The sequence below is a fragment of the Cherax quadricarinatus genome, chromosome 67 (assembly GCF_038502225.1).
Source record: "Cherax quadricarinatus isolate ZL_2023a chromosome 67, ASM3850222v1, whole genome shotgun sequence".
Lineage (NCBI taxonomy): Eukaryota > Metazoa > Arthropoda > Malacostraca > Decapoda > Parastacidae > Cherax > Cherax quadricarinatus.
The window spans coordinates 1956619-1981421 of NC_091358.1; the positions used below are offsets into that span (position 1 = coordinate 1956619).

The 24803-nt window shown below is 44.4% G+C and overlaps 1 protein-coding gene across 1 annotated transcript in view; it reads right to left on the reverse strand.

Moving 5' to 3' along the window:
- Tet (Ten-Eleven Translocation (TET) family protein) overlaps positions 1–17618 on the reverse strand; it is a 292059-nt gene extending 274441 nt beyond the window's left edge. The window contains exon 1 of the mRNA XM_053792372.2: positions 17299–17618. The gene's annotated coding sequence lies outside the window, so the exon portion shown is untranslated. The remainder of the gene's footprint in view (positions 1–17298) is intronic.
- Positions 17619–24803: the final 7185 nt, after the last annotated feature.

The window sequence follows — 24803 nt, forward strand, 5'->3', positions numbered from 1 at the left end:
GGATCAGGGCCTGATCAACCAGGCTGTTACTGCTGGCCGCACGCAGTCCAACGTACGAGCCACAGCCCGGCTGATCCGGCACTGACTTTAGGTATCTGTCCAGCTCTCTCTTGAAGACAGCCAGGGGTTTATTGGCAATTCCCCTAATGCTTGATGGGAGGCTGTTAAACAGTTTTGGGCCCCGGACACTTATGGTGTTTTCCCTTAGTGTACCAATGGCGCCCCTACTTTTTATTGGGGGCATTTTGCATCGCCTGCCCAGTCTTTTACTTTCATAGGGAGTGATTTCTGTGTGCAGATTTGGGACCATTCCTTCCAAGATTTTCCAAGTGTAGATTATGATAAATCTCTCCCTCCTGCGTTCCAACGAGTACAAGTCAAGTGCTTCCAAGCGTTCCCAGTAGTTAAGGTGCTTGACAGAACTTATACGTGCAGTAAAGGATCTCTGTACACTCTAGATCTGCGATTTCACCTGCTTTGAATGGAGATGTTAATGTACAGCAGTATTCCAGCCTAGAGAGAACAAGTGATTTGAAAAGGATCATCATGGGCTTTGCATCTCTCGTTTTGAAAGTTCTCATTATCCATCCTGTCATTTTCTTTGCACGTGCGATCGTGGCACTGTTGTGATCCTTGAAAGTGAGATCCTCAGACATTACTACTCCCAGGTCCCTTACATTAGTTTTCCGCTCTATTGTGTGGCCGGAGGGGTAGGAGATATTTTACAAGTGTCTTGGTTAACAATAAAAGACCAACGTAGGTCCAACAGCCAGGCTGATCAGGAACTGACTTAACGTACCGATCAAGTTGGTCCTTGAAGTCAGCCAGGGATCACTGGTTAAGTTCCCTCACGTACGGAACACTGAGAAATATTCAGTTACAAATACATTTAGATACACTTTTGAGATAATTAATTGTCTTGCTACTCCCTTGGGCTGGACCAGGCTTGTCCGGTGGTGCTTGTCTGGTCAACCAGGCTGTTGCTGGTGGCCCGCTACCACTGGAGAGTGAACTATCCCTGGACAGTGAACTATTAGTGGACAGTAACCGAACTATCCCTATACCCTTAAAACTTAAGAATATAGAGGAAGGGAGGGAGGGAGGGGAGAGAGAGAGAGAGAGAGAGAGAGAGAGAGAGAGGGGGGGGATAGAAGATTCCCCCGGTAAAGAGAGCGAGAGAAAGAGAAAGTGGGAAATGCAAAAAATGGAAATGAGAGAGGTGGGGAAAGAGAAAACGGAAAAACGAGAGAAAATGGGGAAAAAAATGAAGAAGAGAGAGCGAGCGAGCAAGAGGTACACAGGTAATACAACCACCATACAGTAACCACCACCACACAACTAACAACCACCACACAACCACAACAACCACCACAACTAAACCACCACACAACCACAACTAACAACCACACAGCTACCACCACAACTAACAACCCCCACACAACTACCACAACCACCACCACACAGCTACCACAACAACCACAGCTAACAACCACCACTACACAGCTACCACCACACAACCACCACTACACAGCTACCACCACACAACCACCACACAACAACTAGTTAGACAAGGTAGACAATATTGATGTAAAATCTCCATATAGAAGAGAACATGAACAATGTGGAACAATACAAAGATGAACAAAAATGGAATAAAAATGAGAGAAACAACCCAACCATATTATATATATATATATATATATATATTATATATATATTATATATATATATATGAGGAAGGGTTGTTGAGGTGGTTCGGACATGAAGAGAGAATGGAGCGAAACAGAATGACTTCAAGAGTGTATCAGTCTGTAGTGGAAGGAAGGCGGGGTAGGGGTCGGCCTAGGAAAGGTTGGAGGGAGGGGGTAAAGGAGGTTTTGTGTGCGAGGGGCTTGGACTTCCAGCAGGCATGCTTGAGCGTGTTTGATAGGAGTGAATGGAGACAAATGGTTTTTAATACTTGACGTGCTGTTGGAGTGTGAGCAAAGTAACATTTATGAAGGGATTCAGGGAAACCGGCAGGCCGGACTTGAGTCCTGGAGATGGGAAGTACAGTGCCTGCACTCTGAAGGAGGGGTGTTAATGTTGCAGTTTAAAAACTGTAGTGTAAAGCACCCTTCTGGCAAGACAGTGATGGAGTGAATGATGGTGAAAGTTTTTCTTTTTCGGGCCACCCTGCCTTGGTGGGAATCGGCCGGTGTGATAATAAAAAAAAAAAATATATATATATATATATATATATATATATATATATATATATATATATATATATATATATATATATATATATATTGTGTGTGTGTGTGTGTGTCGTGCCGAATAGGTAAAACTTCCTGTTTTGGCTTAAATAGCAACGCTCTTCTTGCCGAATAAGACATGCAATAATTTCGCAAAAATCATTCTGAACCTAACGAAAAAAAAATTTCATTGTGTCTGTTTATTAAATTATTGTAAACTTGTCTAAAATATATTTAGTTGGTTTAGACTAAATTAAATTGCGCTTGTTATAATAAGGTTAGGTAAGTTTTCTAAGGTTCTTTTGGTGCAAAATTATTAATTTTTACGTTAACATAAATGAAAAAAATATATCTTTAAACATAAGAGAAAATTTCAGAAAGGACTTAATTTAAATATATATATATATATATATATATATATATATATATATATATATATATATATATATATATATATATATATATATATTATAGGTAGTAGGTTGGTAGACAGCAACCGCCCAGGGAGGTACTACCGTCCTGCCAAGTGAGTGTAAAACGAAAGCCTGTAATTGTTTTACATGATGGTAGGATTGCTGGTGTCCTTTTTTCTGTCTCATGAACATGCAAGATTTCAGGTACGTCTTGCTACTTCTACTTACACTTAGGTCACACTACACATACATGTACAAGCACATATATACACACCCCTCTGGGTTTTCTTCTATTTTCTTTCTAGTTCTTATTCTTGTTTATTTCCTCTTATCTCCATGGGGAAGTGGAACAGAATTCTTCCTCCGTAAGCCATGCGTGTTGTAAGAGGCAACTAAAATGCCGGGAGCAAGGGGCTAGTAACCTCTTCTCCTGTATATATTACTAAATGTAAAAGGAGAAACTTTCGTTTTTCCTTTTGGGCCACCCCGCCTCGGTGGGATACGGCCGGTGTGTTGAAAGAAAGATATATATATATATATATATATATATATATATATATATATATATATATATATATGTCGTGCCGAATAGGCAGAACTTGCGATCTTGGCTTAAATAGCAACGCTCATCTTGCCATATAGGACAAGTTAAAATTTGTGTATGCAATAATTTCGCCAAAATCATTCTGAACCTAACGAAAAAAATGTTTCATTGTGTTTGTTTAGTATTAAATTATTGTAAACAAATCTAAAATATATTTAGTTGGGTTAGGCTAAAATAAATTGTTCTTGTTATAATAAGGTTAGGTAAGTTTTCTAAGATTCTTTTGGTGCAAAATTATAAATTTTTACATTAACATTAATGAAAAAAATATATCTTTAAACGTATAAGAGAAAATTTCAGAAAGGACTTAATTTTAAATGAGTTCTTGCTAATTGACCAGTTTTACATATTCGGCACGACATTATATATATATATATATATATATATATATATATATATATATATATATATATATATATATATATATATATATATATATATATATATATATATATATATATATATGCAATAAGATCACAGTAAACAGGTGATTTCAAAATATGCAAAACAACCACTCTGAAAGAATAGAGAAATTCCAAGCGCTTTCGTGACTACTCACATTATCAAGGAACTATGATAATGTGAGTAGTCACGAAAGCGCTTGGAATTTCTCTATTCTTTCAGAGTGGTTGTTTTGCATATATATATATATATATATATATATATATATATATATTTGTGCACGCACACACACACACTTCGCTTCAGGAGATGTGCCTGGTGTTATACTCACCCCAAGATCTTTTTCCTTGAGTGAGGTTTGTAGTCTCTGCCCCCCTAGACTGTACTCCGTCTGCGGTCTTCTTTTCCCTTCCCCAATCTTCATGCAAAGTCATGAAGATTGGGGAAGGGCAAAGAAGACCGCAGACGGAGTACAGTCTAGGGGGGCAGAGACTACAAACCTCACTCAAGGAAAAAGATCTTGGGGTGAGTATAACACCAGGCACATCTCCTGAAGCTCACATCAATCAAATAACTGCTGCAGCATATGGGCGCCTAGCAAACCTCAGAACATCATTCCGACATCTTAATAAGGAATCGTTCAGGACCCTGTACACCGTGTACGTTAGGCCCATATTGGAGTATGCGGCACCAGTTTGGAACCCACACCTAGCCAAGCACGTAAAGAAACTAGAGAAAGTGCAAAGGTTTGCAACAAGACTAGTCCCAGAGCTAAGAGGTATGTCCTACGAGAAGAGGTTAAGGGAAATCAACCTGACGACATTGGAGGACAGGAGAGATAGGGGGGACATGATAACGACATACAAAATACTGAGAGGAATTGACAAGGTGGACAAAGACAGGATGTTCCAGAGATTGGACACAGTAACAAGGGGACACAGTTGGAAGTTGAAGACACAGATGAATCACAGGGATGTTAGGAAGTATTTCTTCAGCCACAGAGTAGTCAGTAAGTGGAATAGTTTGGGAAGCGATGTAGTGGAGGCAGGATCCATACATAGCTTTAAGTAGAGGTATGATAAAGCTCACGGTTCAGAGAGAGTGACCTAGTAGCGATCAGTGAAGAGGCGGGGCCAGGAGCTCGGACTCGACCCCCGCAACCTCAACTAGGTGAGTACAACTAGGTGAGTACATCCTGGAAGTGCTCTAAGCAATATATATACACACACCCAACAATACGTACACACCCAACAATACGTACACACCCAACAACACGTACACACCCAACAACGCGTACACACCCAACAACACGTACACACCCAACAACACGTACACACCCAACAACACATACACACCCAACAACACGTACACACCCAACACGTAGACACCCAACAACACATACACACCCAACACGTACACACCCAACAATACATACACACCCAACACGTACACACCCAACAACACGTACACACCCAACAACACATACACACCCAACAACACGTACACACCCAACAACACATACACACCCAACAACACATACACACCCAAAAACACGTACACACCCAACAACACATACACACCCAACAACACATACACACCCAACAACACGTACACACCCAACAACACGTACACACCCAACACGTACACACCCAACACATACACACCCAACAACACGTACACACCCAACAACACGTACACACCCAACAACACATATACACCCAAAATCACGTACACACCCAACACGTACACACCCAACACATACACACCCAACAACACGTACACACCCAAGAACACATACACACCCAAAAACACGTACACACCCAACACGTACACACCCAACAACACATACACACCCAACAACACGTACACACCCAACAACACATACACACCCAAAAACACGTACACACCCAACACGTACACACCCAACAACACATACACACCCAACAACACATACACACCCAACAACACGTACACACCCAACACGTACACACCCAACAACACATACACACCCAACAACACATACACACCCAACAACACACACACACCCAACAACACGTACACACCCAACAACACATACACACCCAACAACACGTACACACCCAACAACACGTACACACCCAACAACACGTACACACCCAACAACACGTACACACCCAACACATACACACCCAACAACACGTACACACCCAACAACACGTACACACCCAACAACACGTACACACCCAACAACACGTACACACCCAACAACACACACACACCCAACAACACATACACACCCAACAACACATACACACCCAACAACACACACACACACACCCAACACATACACACCCAACAACACATACACACCCAACAACACGTACACACCCAACAACACGTACACACCCAACAACACATACACACCCAACAACACACACACACCCAACAACACATACACACCCAACAACACACACACACCCAACAACACATACACACCCAACAACACGTACACACCCAACAACACACACACACCCAACAACACACACACACCCAACAACACATACACACCCAACAACACATACACACCCAACAACACATACACACCCAACAACACGTACACACCCAACAACACGTACACACCCAACAACACGTACACACCCAACAATACTCACAAACTTTTCGTAAAACTCAAAGTATACACTCTGGGGCGAAAAAAAAATATATACACTTTTTTTTCTCAATCATTCATGCTTTTATATTTTTATATACTTGTCGACCTTCTTTCAAAATTTTTTTGATTTCTTTTATTAAATTCGCTTATCTTTTTCTGTGTGTTTTTTTTTTTTTTGTATAGAGTGAGAGTTGAACCGACTTATCGCACGTGTTGTGGTAAATCCTGGTTACCTACGCACCACAACCCTAATCTCCAACCCTGGCCGCCCTGTGTGTGTGTGTGTGTGTGTGTGTGTGTGTGTGTGTGTGTGTGTGTGTGTGTGTGTATAGGGGGGGGGACATGTACACAGTCAGAACACACGTATACACAGTAGCGACCAATGAAGAGGCGGGGCCCGGAGCTATGACTCGACCCCAGCAACAATTATGTGGGTACACACACAGGGGGGCAGGAGATGTGGATCGACCCCTGCAACCACAACTAGGCTAGTACACATACATACATTCTCTCTCTCTCTCTCTCTCTCTCTCTCTCTCTCTCTCTCTCTTTCCAGGACGTCTTTCCTAGACATTCCAAGACATTCTCTCTGCTAGAGGACGAGGAAGAACGAAAACGGAAGCATAAAGAGAAGAATAACAGGAGATAAGAGTAAGAACAAGAGGACCAGAGTAACGAGCAAATGGTCTCTTCCACAGCTAACATGACTCAAGAAATCGTCAGGACACGATTGTAAACAAACCATACCACGTCGGTCTGGAGTTTTGTGACTCTCTGATCGCGGGTTCTAACCCCACCCATGGTGGCTTTTTTTTTTAGCTAGCTAGCTAGCAAGGCATTCTCACCCCTCGTGCCAGAACAACCAGCTAGCAAGGCACTCTCACCCTTCGTGCCAGAACAACCAGCTAGCAAGGCGCACTCACCCTTCGTGCCAGAACAACCAGCTAGTAAGGCACTCTCACCCTTCGTGCCAGAACAACCAGCTAGCAAGGCACTCTCACCCTTCGTGCCAGAACAACCAGCTAGCAAGGCACTCTCACCCTTCATGCCAGAACAACTAGCTGGCAAGGCACTCTCACCCTTCGTGATAGAACAACTAGCTAGCAAGGCACTCTCACCCTTCATGCCAGAACAACTAGCTAGCAAGGCACTCTCACCCTTCGTGATAGAACAACTAGCTAGCAAGGCACTCTCACCCTTTGTGACAGAACAACTAGCTAGCAAGGCACTCTCACCCTTCGTGCCAGAACAACCAGCTAGCAAGGCACTCTCACCCTTCGTGCCAGAACAACCAGCTAGCAAGGCACTCTCACCCTTCGTGCCAGAACAACCAGCTAGCAAGGCACTCTCACCCTTCGTGACAGAACAACTAGCTAGCAAGGCACTCTCACCCTTCGTGATAGAACAACTAGCTAGCAAGGCACTCTCACCCCTCGTGCCAGAACAACTAGCTAGCAAGGCACTCTCACCCTTCGTGCCAGAACAACTAGCTAGCAAGCCACTCTCACCCTTCGTGACAGAACTAGCTAGCAAGCCACTCTCACCCTTCGTGCCAGAACAACTAGCTAGCAAGCCACTCTCACCCTTCGTGCCAGAACAACTAGCTAGCAAGCCACTCTCACCCTTCGTGCCAGAACAACTAGCTAGCAAGCCACTCTCACCCTTCGTGACAGAACAACTAGCTAGCAAGCCACTCTCACCCTTCGTGCCAGAACAACTAGCTAGCAAGCCACTCTCACCCTTCGTGACAGAACAACATACAACTGCTACCTAAACCACCTCCACCACAACATCAATATTTACAGTAACCATCCCCTCCCCCCTCCCCATTTCCGCGAACAAACTGCGCCCGCAAAAGCCAAGATTCATCCATCTTAGCAGATGGCCAACACCCGCCCTCTAATCTTACCCAAATTTTAAGCCCATTTTGACAATTCTTACCCAAATTTCTCTCAGTTTTGAATGGGAAATAATGCAGTTATTATTTTAGGACAAGATGGCCTCCTGACGCACTGTAGTTATATACAGGTTATATACAAGTTGAAAACAGATTATATACAAATTGAATACAGGTTATATACATATTATATACGAGTTATATAGTTGATTTGCAAACATGGGGCAGCCTTGTCATGCTTGTGATATACTTTTATCTGGTTTCAATTACAGCTAGGCCTAAGGCCTCGATTCACTCGATAGAAAACGGCGTGCATGACAGAAAACGGTATGTGTGACGCAAAAAAACGGTATACGGGACAGAAAACATTGTTATGAGACACGGAAAACGGGATAAGCGAGGCAGAAAACTGTAGACGTGACAAGACGGTATACCTGACAGAAAACAGTGTACGTATCGCAGAAAACGGTGTATCTGATAGAAAAAGGTGTACGTAACAGAAAAAAAATATGCGTGACAGAAAACAGAAAAATAAATCACGAAAATTTGTAAAAAGAATTGAGCACTAACAAAAAAAAAAAAAGATCAACCAAAGTAAAGAGAACGGCAAATATTTTCGCCCATTTAGGCACAAACGAAAAAAATTGCCGCCATTTCTGCCTATTTTGTTGGCAATTCGGTTTCTTAAAGTCGATTTTCATTTAGTTGTCTGCCAAACAGATTAAAGTCAGGATGTCAGATTCACTGACGATGGTCTCAAGACGCGAAACTGCGGGAGAAGTCACGGGGATATTAGGAAGTATGTCTTCAGCCTTAAGGGCTGTCAGGAAGTGCAGCAATCTGTAGAGTGATGTAGTGGAGGCAGGATCCAGACATAGCTTCGAGAAGAGGTACGATAAGGCTCTTAAGAGCAGGGAGAGTGGACCAAGTAGCGACTAGCCAAAAGGTGGGACCAGGAACTGTGAATCAACCCCAACAACCATATATAAATAAGTGTACACACTATATATATATATATATATATATATATATATATATATATATATATATATATATATATATATATATATATATATATATATATATATATATGTATGTATATACATTATATATATAGGAGGTATGACTGTGGTCAGTGCGGTGTTATCTCGCTCTCACAAACACGTAATGACGTGATTCTAGGCCAGCCGCTCCTCTATCACCTTTAACTATAAATTACAGTAATAAACCAACATCCCCACTCCTATTTCCCCTTCTCTATGCTACCAGCCAGTAGCCAGCTCCGCCCACCGCCCACAAACCCCGCCCACGACCGCCCACGGGATATTCCCGTCGCGCGCGCAAGCCTCGGCCAACAGTGATCACCAGGCCACGAAAACTTAACGAATATTCCCACCAGCTAACGAAATTCGCGTTGCCACCGACCCACCTCCAAACTTGGGGCCCTGATGGGCAGTCTCTGATAGGCGAGGGGTATTTCGATCGCCAGGCAGAGGAACGCCAGGCGAAACACGTCGACCTACGTGCGCCTGGTGGTGGAGTGGCGCGCCAAACGCTATGGGGGGGAGGGCTGGTTTTGGAGAGTAAATTTATCAACTTTAAGAGATTACGCTTTGAGTGTGCTCTGTGGCCGAGCGGGTGTCCAGTTGAACACTGAACACCGCTCTGGTCACTGGCTGGCGAGCCTCGGTCCAGCTGCCTGTCTGGCCTAGGTACCGGTCCAGAAATGAACCTTTCCTGCAACTGTAATGATGTTCCACGTGCATTCCTGTCCACAGGGTGGATATGAGGTGCACAATAAACTAACCGCTACCGTCCACAGGGTGGATATGGGTGGCATAATAAACTAGCCACTATCATCCACAGGATAGACACGGGGCACGTAACAAACCACTTCAGCCGTAAAACATACACCTACCGTAGCTCAATAGGCCTACAACCTCAACTACCAATCAATTACCATCTAATCTTAGTCAAAGAGTCAGTTTTGAAAGTAAGCAACACAGTCCACCCTTAGGTAAAAGTAGGTCTATCCTCTATTCTGCGAAGTAGGCCTAAGGGGGATCTCCCACCAAAGCTAAATATAGACCTACCAGACCATGTTTAACGATTCACTGGCACTGTTAGGAGGCAGCTCTGGCACTCAGCGTGCCAGCAAGGCCTAGAGATGGATACAAGGACAAAGCGTGTTTGCCTCGCTGTTAGCGAACATAGGATCGAGTCTACATAAGAACAAAAGGAGGAACACTGCCACAGGCCTACTGGTCCATATTAGGTAGGTTCTTCTCAAACCCAAAACCAACAAAGAACACAAAGGCGAAATACCATTAACTAGTGTTCCAGGGGGAGGTCAGCGCCCCTGGGACCCGGTCCAGGACCAAGTCTCCACTGTTCCTTGCGCTAAATGACACATTGTCATCCAAGGATAACCCAGGATAACCCTGGGTATCCCAAACCTTGTAGCTTGTTTCCTCCCCCAAGGTGCCACCCACGACATTGAACTAACACCCAGGTACCTACTTACTGCTACCTGATCGAGAACAACAGAACTAAGCCCAACGTCTCTCCTCGCCCCAGGTTCGAACCCGGGTGCTTCGAGTGTGATCCAAATAAACATTCTCCCCCAACCCCCTACCCACTCACTCGCCGGGAAGTGCTAAGGCCGTAGGGGTCGCAATAGAGCCTGGGGAGGAATGGGTGGTAATCAGATTTGATCCGAGGAGTAGCTCCGATTCTTTGGATCGAGAGCCTGTCACCAGCAAGACCCCGGTGAGGAAAAATATCCTGAAGTCTTGCATACCCTGTATAATTCCTGGGGTCCTGTATACTTGATGGGGTCTTGTATACACAGTATACTCCCTGGGGTCTTGTATACTTGATGGGGTCTTGTATACACAGATACACAGTATACTCCCTGGGGTCCTGTATACTTGATGGGGTCTTGTATACACAGTATACTCCCTGGGGTCCTGTATACTTGATGGGGTCTTGTATACACAGTATACTCCCTGGGGTCCTGTATACTTGATGGAGTGTTGTATACACAGTACGTATATATACACTTCCTCTGATTATTACATTTAAGGAAGCGGTAAATCCGCAGCGTTCAGAGAGCGTCCTGGGGGGGATGGGAGATAACCAGATTTGATCCGAGGTAGGGAAGGGCGGCGCACACTCCCTGGATTAAGAGCCTTCCAAGGAATGATGCTGAAGGGCTCTTAATCCAAGTAATCAAAGTCCCCTCCTCTTCCTTGTATCAAACCTGATCACCTTCCATTGACCAAAAGATTCCTTAAAGTAACAATAAATAATTTCTGAATTGTAGGCCTAAAAATAAATCATTTTCAACAAAAAAAAAAAAATTAACAAAAAAAAATGCCATTTTTCCCACTTAATATTTCTAAAGAAAATTTCATAATTATTAAAAAAATTTCTGAGTCACTGTATTAAAAACCAGATTTGAAAATAGTAGGCCTATGGAACCAGCACTCCTGCAAAATTTCTCATGGTATTCAGACTAAGAAAATTTTCACACACGGCTTTTAGGAGTTTTTTTTTTTTACCTCTTGTTTATGGTACATTGCGTAGGTCTGAGGTGAAGATGCGTAAGGGTGACAGCAGTGCGTATGAAGACGCAATACGCAAGTTTGAAACTAAGTTCAGCTCTGAGTGGAGAGTCACTCCTGATAAAGCTACCAGGAGTACATGACACAGTACTACCAGGAGTACATGGTATAGTACTACCAGGAGTACATGGTATAGTACTACCAGGAGTACATGACACAGTACTACCAGGAGTACATGACACAGTACTACCAGGAGTACATGACACAGTACTACCAGGAGTACATGACACAGTACTACCAGGAGTACATGACACAGTACTACCAGGAGTACATGACACAGTACTACCAGGAGTACATGACACAGTACTACCAGGAGTACATGACACAGTACTACCAGGAGTACATGACACAGTACTACCAGGAGTACATGGCACAGTACTACCAGGAGTACATGACAGTACTACCAGGAGTACATGACACAGTACTACCAGGAGTACATGACACAGTACTACCAGGAGTACATGGCACAGTACTACCAGGAGTACATGACAGTACTACCAGGAGTACATGACACAGTACTACCAGGAGTACATGACACAGTACTACCAGGAGTACATGACACAGTACTACCAGGAGTACATGACACAGTACTACCAGGAGTACATGGTATAGTACTACCAGGAGTACATGACATAGTACTACCAGGAGTACATGACACAGTACTACCAGGAGTACATGGTATAGTACTACCAGGAGTACATGGCATAGTACTACCAGGAGTACATGGCATAGTACTACCAGGAGTACATGGCATAGTACTACCAGGAGTGGAGTACATGATATAGTACTACCAGGAGTACATGGCATAGTACTACCAGGAGTACATGGCATAGTACTACCAGGAGTACATGGCATAGTACTACCAGGAGTACATGGTATAGTACTACCAGGAGTACATGGCATAGTACTACCAGGAGCACATGGTATAGTACTACCAGGAGTACATGGCATAGTACTACCAGGAGTACATGGCATACTACTACCAGGAGTACATGGCATACTACTACCAGGAGTACATGGCATAGTACCAGGAGTACATGGCATAGTACTACCAGGAGTGCATGGCATAGTATTACCAGGAGTACATGACATAGTACTACCAGGAGTACATGGCATAGTACTACCAGGAGCACATGACATAGTACTACCAGAAGCACATGACAGTACTACCAGGAGTACATGACATAGTACCACCAGGAGTACATGACAGATAGTACCACCAGGAGTACATGACAGATAGTACCACCAGGAGTACATGACAGATAGCACCACCAGGAGTACATGACAGATAGTACCACCAGGAGTACATGACAGATAGTACCACCAGGAGTACATGACAGATAGTACCACCAGGAGTACATGACAGATAGTACTACCAGGAGTACATGACACAAACACCCAAACCACCATACAACACATACACACACACACACACACACGGTGTAGAAGCGGGGCCAGGAGCCGAGTCTCGACCCATGCAACCACAATCAGGCGAGTACAAATAGGTGAGCACAAACACACACACACACATACACACACACACACACACACACACACACACACACACACACACACACACACACACACACACACAAAGCCTCCTCCAAGATGTACCGCTTCTAACAAGGGGCAGGAGAGGGTAATAGGCAGATGTAATTACGTTAGCTTTAGTGCAGTATCGCGTGTCCACAATGCGGCCAGCCCTTAGCTACGATAACCAGGCTACCCTTTACCCCTTTACAGAGTGAAAAACACACACACACACACACACACACACACACACACACACACACACACACACACACACACACACAGTCATAGAGTTGTAAGGCAGTGGAATAGCCTAGAAAATGACGTAGTGGAGGCAGGAACCATACACAGTTTTAAGACGAGGTTTGATAAAGCTCATGGAGCGGGGAGAGAGAGGGTCTAGTAGCAACCGGTGAAGAGGCGGGGCCAGGAGCTAGGACTCGACCCCTGCAACCACAAATAGGTGAGTACAAATAGGTGAGTACACACAGTTTTACTGCAAGAATGTACCTGTCATGCAAAATGGAATCCATTCTTGGAGAAAAATAGGTTAGCAACTGGCAATGGAATTTATACGGCAGGTTACCCCTTCCAATGGTTAAATTGGCATATTACTGTTACTTATATTAAAAAATGAATATCTTCTTCGGGGGTGAGTTAGGAAGTCAAGTCAGCCTGGAGTGACATGTAGATACAGCCTGGAAGACCAGGCTAGCACCAGACGAGCCTGTCCCATGGCCGGACTCCGGGAAAGACTCGAAACCCGTCAAAGGTATATAACGCTTAGAATGGGTAGATGTCTTTCTAGGGAATTGCGTACACTTACATGGGCGATACAGCAGACATTCGGTAATCTTTAATGAAGAAACGGGTCGCCAGCCAGTGACTTCTTCAGTCCAATATATAGACTCCTGGCTGAGGGACTGATTACCTCAAAGTACTATTGATCGTCTTCCACAACTCTCGGTATTGGACTGATTAAACCACTACCACAACTTGTCGGTTTTCTGAACCACTTACATAACAGAGCTTACTGTTGCAACAGGAAACGGGAAGAAGCTTTAAGATGGGAAGGGGGGGAATTAACAGTGTAACAGTTGCTAACAGTTGAGAAACAGTTCGTCAGACACACTTGACTGACACGTGTTTGGTCCACTGTCTCAACAACAGAAAAATGTGCGAAACGAAGTCCCCCCAAAAACACTTTCGATACGTTTCACAGTAAGCTAAAAACGTTTTTTTATACATTTCTCAATAAGTGAAAGACTTTTTTTTATGCATTTCACAGTAAGCTAAAAACTTTTAAAAATATATTTCACAGTGAAAAACGTTTAAAATATATTTCACAGTAAGCTAAGAGCTTTTTCCATATACATTTCACAGTAAGTTAAAACGTTTTTGATACACCTCAACGTCAATCATATACGTTTCTGAAGATATCCAAAGTCTGTGACGTACATCAGGATAACGAGCGAAACGTTTTAAGTGCGAAAATCAAATGTAATAGGCCTCAGAGGATTAATCCAAGTATACTAGGCCTATTAACGATTAGAATAAGGTATAATAGGCGTTTGACGATTAGAGGGATATTTTAGGCCTTAGACGATTATTAGGACCATATGTAGGTGGTCTTTTTACGAAGGCCTATGGAGAAATAGGTCTTTTGAGTTTGGTAAACAGGAAATAGGCAAGTGAAGTGTCATTAGGTCTCCTGCTGTTAGCTTCTCAACCACCTCGTACTACTGGCACCACAGTAGTAGAAAGGGGCTACTGCTCCTGTTGTGCTGCTACTGCTACTGTGGTGCGAATTGTGACTTAGCTAAACCAATGTATATACAACTCAGAACATCACCAGGCCTATGGCACTGATTGGGACGATTTTCTCAGGGCTATGACAGTTTTTTTTTCCAGGTTATTGCCTTGGTTGAGAGGAGTTTCCCAGGCCTATGGCGCCTGTTGAAAAGAGTCAACCAGGCCTATGACTAGCTGAGGTTTAGTCTCTTAGCCGTATGGCGCGTAGTTGAGACGAGCCTACCAGGTCTATGGCACTAGTTGAGAAATCTAGGCCTATTACTCTGAAATATCTTAGGCCTATGGCCCTGACTGAAGAATTTTCCATGCCTATGACTTTAGCTGTGAAATTTTGCAGGCCAATGGCCCTGTACGAGATCATTTTCCCCAGGCCTATGGCTCCATACGAGATCATTTTCCCCAGGCCTACAGCATATAAGCCTGGATGAGATGTTACCAGGCCTAAGCCCAAAGCTGAAGTTTACACAGACCTTGGTTGAGATGAGTTTTCCTAGCCTATGGACCTGGATAAGAATTTCCTAGGCGTATAGACCTGGCTAAGATACATTTAAGCCATCTGTTGCTTCAAATGACCATTTTCAAACACCTTTTGAAAAGTTGCGAAGTTTGACACAGGACGATCACTTAACACTGCCTCAAACACCACTTACAAATGCCTTGAAATTTTAAAGACTTTTTTCGTTTGCAAATAACCGATGATGACTCGAGGTGTGACTCCCCGCTTATTTTCCTGACCACTTATTTTCCTTACCCCTTTCCTCATCACTTACTTTCCATTTTCAAGACCCCGTATTTTCCCGACCCCTTATTTTTCCGACCCCTTATTTTTCCGACCACTTATTTTTCCCGACCCCTTATTTTCCCGACCACTTATTTTTCGACCACTTATTTTTCCGACCACTTATTTTCCTGACCCCTTATTTGCCTGACAATTTTATGCACACACACACACTCCCTTGCCTCGTTAATGGGTTTACCGAAGCAAGGATTCGTTAAACTACCGTGGCACGTCAAGTCAGATTTTCTGAACTCGTGTGAATGACTTCTGAAATTCAGTCGCCACAGTGACTTTAAATCAGCCAGATTTCAGAACACATTGTAACACGACATTTCGCCCCCTTCAGAAGTTACTACATAAAATTTAATTTTCATTTTGACTTAGAAATTTTTAAGTCGGATTCGGACTACAGAATTTTTTTTTCCAGGGTTGATACGAGAGTCAGAGGTTCGAAACAGCGGGGAGAAACGAGCCAACTGACGCAGTCACTGCACTGAACGCCAGCCCAAGCAATTGTCTAAATTGTTTATCAAACCACACCAAACCCACATTAGAATACTTTAAACCACATTCAACTACGTCAAACACATCAACCACACCAAAACGTCAAACTCGCCAAAGCCACATCAAACTACTTTAAACCACATTAAACTACGTCAAACACATCAAACCCCATCAAACCACACCAAAACGTGAAACTACGCCAAAGCCACATCAAACTACTTTAAACCACATTAAACTACGTCAAACACATCAAACCCCATCAAACCACACCAAAACGTCAAACTACGCCAAAGCCACATCAAACTGCTTTAAACCACATTAAACTACGTCAAACACATCAAACCCCATAAAACCACACCAGAACGACGTCAAACTACGCCAAACCCACATCACACCCTACCAAAACCACGTCAGACCACATCAAAACTACGTCAAGCCACACCAAAACCACATCAAAACTAACGCCTGTAAACCACGAGGGGGACAAAACAAGCCTCTGCCACTGCAGTTTCCTCGGATCAAACCCTCGCTGGTCCGCTGCTGCTCTTTCAAACTCGCGCTTCGCGAGAAGATTCAAACTTCGCGAATGCAAAAATGCGGCAGCGCGCCTCTAGAATGCGCGCATACATGCGCTTCCCGCCACCCAACCACGCTGGTTCTAACCACTTTCCCAGCACTTTTCGAACACTCTCCCCGACACGTTTCGCTCCCCCAAGTGAACTTTAAGAAGTTTTAAGAAATTTTAAATGTTCAATTACGCTCGTACACAAGTTTTTAATATTTCCCAGGTTACATTCGCACCCTATTTAGTATATCTAGAATAAAGTAGCCTAATGCAGTCTTACCTTGCACTTGAAATGCAGATTCTTGAAAAAACAGCCTGTTTTTATTCCATGTTTATGTCCACGAGAAATAAACCCAATAAAAACCTCACTTCGAACACAGCCTTACTAGTCACAAACTCACAAACACACGGGAGACTCGAGTGCCACTTATATAAAGGGAGGGGGAGAAAAAAAACGGGTTCGGAAAACACGCACTGACACGGGTGTAAACTGGGCTCGGGCGTGTAGATAGGTCCGACTAGAGGGGGAGAGAGAGGGACGAGAGACGGGCACCTGCTCGTCCCACACTCCGCACTGAGCGCGTGTGGTGTTCGTACTGCCCGCCCTCTACACACTCGCTGCCTGAGCTTCGGACCACACTCTCGTACCTGCATACTCCTGCATTCTCGCATTCTCCCTTTTTTTTCCCTCCCTGGGCCTGTGTGTTTTTTTTCCTCCCCCCGGGTCACGCATTGCCGCTGTGGATGCGCATTTGGCGGAAGCGCATGTTTCGTTGCCCAGCTGATCAGTTGGCGGCAGAGAATGAGCTGGAATGGATGAAATAGATGGATGTAAACAATATTCGTGGATGAGGCAGCGTGGTTCAGAGAGAGAGAGAGAGAGAGAGAGAGAGAGAGAGAGAGAGAGAGAGAGAGAGAGAGAGAGAGAGAGAGAAAGAGAGAGAGAGAGAGAGAGAGAAAGAGAGAGAGAAAGAGAGAGAGAGAGAGAGAGGAGTGATAGACACCAACATTTGTGGGCCAGTTGACCTAACTTGACCATTTCCCCTGCAGGTTCGATCCTCCTTTCAATTCTCCCTACTTAAGTAATATCTGGCGGCTCCTGGCGCTTGTTGCCGTTTCAATATTTTTATTTAGCAGGTATGAGGTTGGCAGCAATAGTTTGATTGGTCAGAGTGTGGCGGGGCGGTGGTTATGGTGACGGAGGGTCGAGCCTCCACTGTGATCTCTCCCGCTGGATGACCACGTGGTTGAGTGATCGTGTTCTATTTGTGTCCCACTCGTTCCTTGTCTTCCATCATCACTGCTACTCCGAGAAAGTTAAAAAATATTTTAGCCAACACATTAATTTCTTCACTTTTTTTTAATCCTGTCCTTACCAATAGGTTTGTAAGAGGGGTCGAATCTCGGCTCCCTACTCATTCTCTTCAACTACTCTGACCGCCATTATTTGTGTGTATCGAATTTGCCTCCGGCAAAACGTATACATGGAGATAACTTAAGTGCAAAGGGGCCAAGACTTCTCATCCTCCTGTCCTTAATACACAAGTCAGTCAGGCTGTGGTGTTTATATCATATGCATATACGTAATTTGTGCCCTTTTTCTGTTAGTAATATCTGGAGGGTGTTCAGGGGCTCAATGCCCCCGTGGCCCAGACCATGACTAGGCCTCGTGGTGAATCAGGACCTCATCAACCAGGCTGTTACTGCTGACCGCACGTAACCCGACGTAGGACCCACCGCCCGGCTGTTCAGGTCCTGACTTTAGCTGTCCAGCGCCTTCTTGAAGACAGCCAGAGGTCTATTGGTAATCCCCCTTATATATCCTGGGAGGCAGTTGAACAGTCTTGGGTCCCTGACACTTACTGTGCTGTCTCTTAGCACCCTTGCTTGCCACAGGGGAGTAAGTTGCATCTCCTCCCGAATCCATTGCTTTCATAGGGAACGATTTGTGTGTTCAGATTTGGGACTAGTCCCTCTAGGATTTTCCAGGTGTAAATTATGATGCATCTTTCTCGCCAACGTTCCAAGGAGTACAGGTCAAGGGCCTTCAAACGTTCTCAAAAATCCTCAGTACAGTCAACCTGTCCTCGAAAATTTTCAGTCTTATATACAGCTTTTAACAAGGATAAGTTAGGTTAGTTTAGGTTAAATTAGGTTAGGTTGGGATAAGGTACTTTACGTTAGGATAGGTTAGGTTGCGTCAGGATAAGTTACGTTACGTCAAGATAAGTTAGGTTACGTAAGGATAAATTAGAGTCAGTTATGATAGGCGAAATTAGGTTAGCTTGTGATATGTTAGGTTAAATTTGGTTAGCTTGTGATAAGTTAGGTTAGCTTGTGATATGTTAGGATAAGTTAGGGTAGCTTGTGATAAGTTAGGATAAGTTAGGTTAGCTTGTGATAAGTTAGAAAAAGTTAGGTTAGCTTGTGATAAGTTAGGATAAGTTAGGGTAGCTTGTGATAAGTTAGGATAAGTTAGGGTAGCTTGTGATAAGTTAGAATAAGCTAGGTTAGCTTGTGATAAATTAGGATAAGTTAGGGTAGCTTGTGATAAGTTAGGATAAGTTAAGTTAGCTTGTGATAAGTTAGGATAATTTAGGTTAGCTTGTGATAAGTTAGAGTAAGCTAGGTTAGCTTGTGATAAGTTAGGATAAGTTAAGTTAGCTTGTGATAAGTTAGGATAATTTAGGTTAGCTTGTGATAAGTTAGAGTAAGCTAGGTTAGCTTGTGATAAGTTAGGATAAGTTAGGGTAGCTTGTGATAAGTTAGAATAAGTTAGGTTAGCTTGTGATAAGTTAGGATAAGTTAAGTTAGCTTGTGATAAGTTAGGATAAGTTAAGTTAGCTTGTGATAAGTTAGGATAAGTTAGGGTAGCTTGTGATAAGTTAGAATAAGTTAAGTTAGCTTGTGATAAGTTAGGATAAGTTAAGTTAGCTTGTGATAAGTTAGGATAAGTTAAGTTAGCTTGTGATAAGTTAGGATAAGTTAGGGTAGCTTGTGATAAGTTATTGTAGACTGTCTCCAAAATTGCAGCGTTGCTCCGGCAGTTCGTCAGAGATACTTTGTAGACGGTAGCTGTCGAAGACTCACTGATCCCTTCCTCGGATCAAACTCGATTATATCCCAACTCTTAGGTGCTACATAACGCATACGGATTTAGCGCTTCTCCATAATTATACCACAAACAATCGTAAAAGCACAGCAATATTGATAATTAAATAAATAATCATAATAATTAAATATATTTTTTAATACAATTCAGGATTAATATCCAGCATCCTAAATCATTCATCTCACAACAGAAAAGGCCGAGGATCGATTCCCTAGTGAGGGTAGACGCTGGTACCCTGGATCCAGTTGGCTGTTGTGGGTGGCATCCTGGGGAGGAGGAAATGAAAAAAACTACAACGATAACTGGAAACATTGCTTGGCTTTTTGTGGGTTATCCTGAGTTATCCTGAGTTACCCTGGGTTATGCTGGGTTATCCTAGGTTATTGATCCACAGGAGTTAATAATGGAGAGTCTTCAGTAGGTGACAGGGGATGAGGTTGTGGACTGCTGGGGTGTAGGAGTCTTGTGAAGAGTGAGGGGAAGCAAGAAGAAAGCAGGGGGAAGAAAGGGAAAGCAGAAGAAAGCACGAAAAGAAAGGGGAAACAGAAGAAAGTACGGGAAGAAAGGGGAAACAGAAGAAAGCAGGGGAAGAAAGGGGAAGCAGAAGAAAGCACGAAAAGAAAGGGGAAACAGAAGAAAGCACGGGAAGAAAGGGGAAACAGAAGAAAGCAGGGGAAGAAAGGGGAAGCAGAAGAAAGCACGAAAAGAAAGGGGAAACAGAAGAAAGCACGGGAAGAAAGGGGAAACAGAAGAAAGCAGGGGAAGAAAGGGGAAGCAGAAGAAAGCACGAAAAGAAAGGGGAAACAGAAAAAAGCACGGGAAGAAAGGGGAAGCAGAAGAAAGCAGGGGAAGAAAGAGGAAACAGAAGAAAGCACGAGAAGAAAGTGGAAACAGAAGAAAGCAGGGGAAGAAAGGGGAAACAGAAGAAAGCACGGGAAGAAAGGGGAAGCAGAAGAAAGCAGGGGAAGAAAGGGGAAGCAGAAGAAAGCAGGGGAAGAAAGGGGAAACAGAAGAAAGCACGAGAAGAAAGTGGAAACAGAAGAAAGCAGGGGAAGAAAGGGGAAACAGAAGAAAGCAGGGGAAGAAAGGGGAAACAAGAAAGCACGGGAAGAAAGGGGAAACAGAAGAAAGCAGGGGAAGAAAGGGGAAGCAAAAGAAAGCACGAGAAGAAAGGGGAAGCAGAAGAAAGCAGGGGAAGAAAGGGGAAGCAGAAGAAAGCAGGGGGAAGAAAGGGGAAGCAGAAGAAAGCAGGGGGAAGAAAGGGGAAGCAGAAGAAAGCAGGGGGAAGAAAAGGGAAGCAGAAGAAAGCAGGGGGAAGAAAGGGGAAGCAGAAGAAAGCAGGGGGAAGAAAGGGGAAGCAGAAGAAAGCAGGGGAAGAAAGGGGAAGCAGAAGAAAGCAGGGGGAAGAAAGGGGAAGCAGAAGAAAGCAGGGGAAGAAAGGGGAAGCAGAAGAAAGCAGGGGAAGAAAGTGGAAACAGAAGAAAGCAGGGGAAGAAAGGGGAAGCAGAAGAAAGCAGGGGAAGAAAGGGGAAACAGAAGAAAGCAGGGGAAGAGAGGGGAAGCAGAAGAAAGCAGGGGAGAAAGGGGAAGCAGAAGAAAGCAGGGGAAGAAAGGGGAAGCAGAAGAAAGCAGGGGAGAAAGGGGAAGCAGAAGAAAGCAGGGGGAAGAAAGGGGAAACAGAAGAAAGCAGGGGAAGAAAGGGGAAACAGAAGAAAGCACGGGAAGAAAGGGGAAGCAGAAGAAAGCAGGGGAAGAAAGGGGAAGCAGAAGAAAGCAGGGGAAGAAAGGGGAAACAGAAGAAAGCACGAGAAGAAAGTGGAAACAGAAGAAAGCAGGGGAAGAAAGGGGAAACAGAAGAAAGCAGGGGAAGAAAGGGGAAGCAAAAGAAAGCACGAGAAGAAAGGGGAAGCAGAAGAAAGCAGGGGAAGAAAGGGGAAGCAGAAGAAAGCAGGGGGAAGAAAGGGGAAGCAGAAGAAAGCAGGGGGAAGAAAGGGGAAGCAGAAGAAAGCAGGGGGAAGAAAAGGGAAGCAGAAGAAAGCAGGGGGAAGAAAGGGGAAGCAGAAGAAAGCAGGGGGAAGAAAGGGGAAGCAGAAGAAAGCAGGGGAAGAAAGGGGAAGCAGAAGAAAGCAGGGGGAAGAAAGGGGAAGCAGAAGAAAGCAGGGGAAGAAAGGGGAAGCAGAAGAAAGCAGGGGAAGAAAGTGGAAACAGAAGAAAGCAGGGGAAGAAAGGGGAAGCAGAAGAAAGCAGGGGAAGAAAGGGGAAACAGAAGAAAGCAGGGGAAGAGAGGGGAAGCAGAAGAAAGCAGGAGAGAAAGGGGAAGCAGAAGAAAGCAGGGGAAGAAAGGGGAAGCAGAAGAAAGCAGGGGAGAAAGGGGAAGCAGAAGAAAGCAGGGGAGAAAGGGGAAGCAGAAGAAAGCAGGGGGAAGAAAGGTGAAACAGAAGAAAGCAGGGGAAGAAAGGGGGAGCAGAAGAAAGCAGGGGAAGAAAGGGGAAGCAGAAGAAAGCAGGGGAGAAAGGGGAAGCAGAAGAAAGCAGGGGAAGAAAGGGGAAGCAGAAGAAAGCAGGGGAAGAAAGGGGAAGCAGAAGAAAGCAGGGGAAGAAAGGGGAAGCAGAAGAAAGCAGGGGGAAGAAAGGTGAAGCAATAGAAAGCAGAGGAGAAAGGGGAAGCAGAAGAAAGCAGGGGAAGAAAGGGGAAGCAGAAGAAAGCACGGGAAGAAAGGGGAAACAGAAGAAAGCACGGGAAGAAAGAGGAAGCAGAAGAAAGCAGGGGAAGAAAGGGGAAGCAGAAGAAAGCAGGGGAAGAAAGGGGAAACAGAAGAAAGCAGGGGAAAAAAGGGGAAGCAGAAGCAGGGAAAGAAAGGGGAAGCAGAAGAAAGCAGGGGAGAAAGGGGAAGCAGAAGAAAGCAGGGGAGAAAGGGGAAGCAGAAGAAAGCAGGGGAGAAAGGGGAAGCAGAAGAAAGCAGGGGAGAGAGGGGAAGCAGAAGAAAGCAGGGGAGAAAGGGGAAGTAGAAGAAAGCAGGTTAAGAAAGGGGAAGCAGAAGAAAGCAGAGGAAGAAAGGGGAAGCAGAAGAAAGCAGAGGAAGAAAGGGGAAGCAGAAGAAAGCAGAGGAAGAAAGGGGAAGCAGAAGAAAGCAGAGGAAGAAAGGGGAAGCAGAAGATAGCAGGGGAAGAAAGGGGAAGCAGAAGAAAGCAGAGGAAGAAAGGGGAAGCAGAAGAAAGCAGAGGAAGAAAGGGGAAGCAGAAGAAAGCAGGGAAAAATCAGCTAGATGGAAGCAAGCAGGTAAAAAAGCAGGGGTGATACTGAGGTATAAAGGTGCTGGAACAGTGGATGATTCCTGTGAAGCCTTGAATGTTCGAAACATCAACTACCCCTTCAGGGTGGCCGCCTTGATGTTTCTACAGGTGCTGTTAAACCAAGCACTTATATCAGCCCTTTACATCCTCGGATCAGTCCTCAGTCGTCCAAGAGATGCCTGTTATTTCATGATTTGATCATTCTTTCCTCTCAGTATTTTAACAAGAACGACCAACAGGACATTTAACAGGACATTTAACAGGACATTTAACAGGGCATTTTACAGGACATTTAACAGGAAATTTAACAGGACATTTAACAGGACATTTAACATTTAAGGTACATTCTCGAAAATTTTGAGGAATTGAGTCCAGAATCTTTATCATCCTTGAGTGAGACACCAGGAAGTGGCTAGCCTCCTTGAGTGAGACACTAGGAAGTGTCTAGCCTCCTTGAGTGAGACACTAGGAAGTGTCTAGCCTCCTTGAGTGAGACACTAGGAAGTGTCTAGCCTCCTTGAGTGAGACACTAGGAAGTGTCTAGCCTCCTTGAGTGAGACACTAGGAAGTGTCTAGCCTCCTTGAGTGAGACACTAGGAAGTGTCTAGCCTCCTTGAGTGAGACACTAGGAAGTGTCTAGCCTCCTTGAGTGAGACACTAGGAAGTGTCTAGCCTCCTTGAGTGAGACACTAGGAAGTGTCTAGCCTCCTTGAGTGAGACACTAGGAAGTGTCTAGCCTCCTTGAGTGAGACACTAGGAAGTGTCTAGCCTCCTTGAGTGAGACACTAGGAAGTGTCTAGCCTCCTTGAGTGAGACACTAGGAAGTGTCTAGCCTCCTTGAGTGAGACACTAGGAAGTGTCTAGCCTCCTTGAGTGAGACACTAGGAAGTGTCTAGCCTCCTTGAGTGAGACACTAGGAAGTGTCTAGCCTCCTTGAGTGAGACACTAGGAAGTGTCTAGCCTCCTTGAGTGAGACACTAGGAAGTGTCTAGCCTCCTTGAGTGAGACACTAGGAAGTGTCTAGCCTCCTTGAGTGAGACACTAGGAAGTGTCTAGCCTCCTTGAGTGAGACACTAGGAAGTGTCTAGCCTCCTTGAGTGAGACACTAGGAAGTGTCTAGCCTCCTTGAGTGAGACACTAGGAAGTGTCTAGCCTCCTTGAGTGAGACACTAGGAAGTGTCTAGCCTCCTTGAGTGAGACACTAGGAAGTGTCTAGCCTTCTTCAGTGAGACACTAGGAAGTGTCTAGCCTCCTTGAGTGAGACACTAGGAAGTGTCTAGCCTTCTTCAGTGAGACACTAGGAAGTGTCTAGCAATACACACAATATTACTACACACAAGTGCAATACACACACAATATTGGTACACACAAGCACAATAC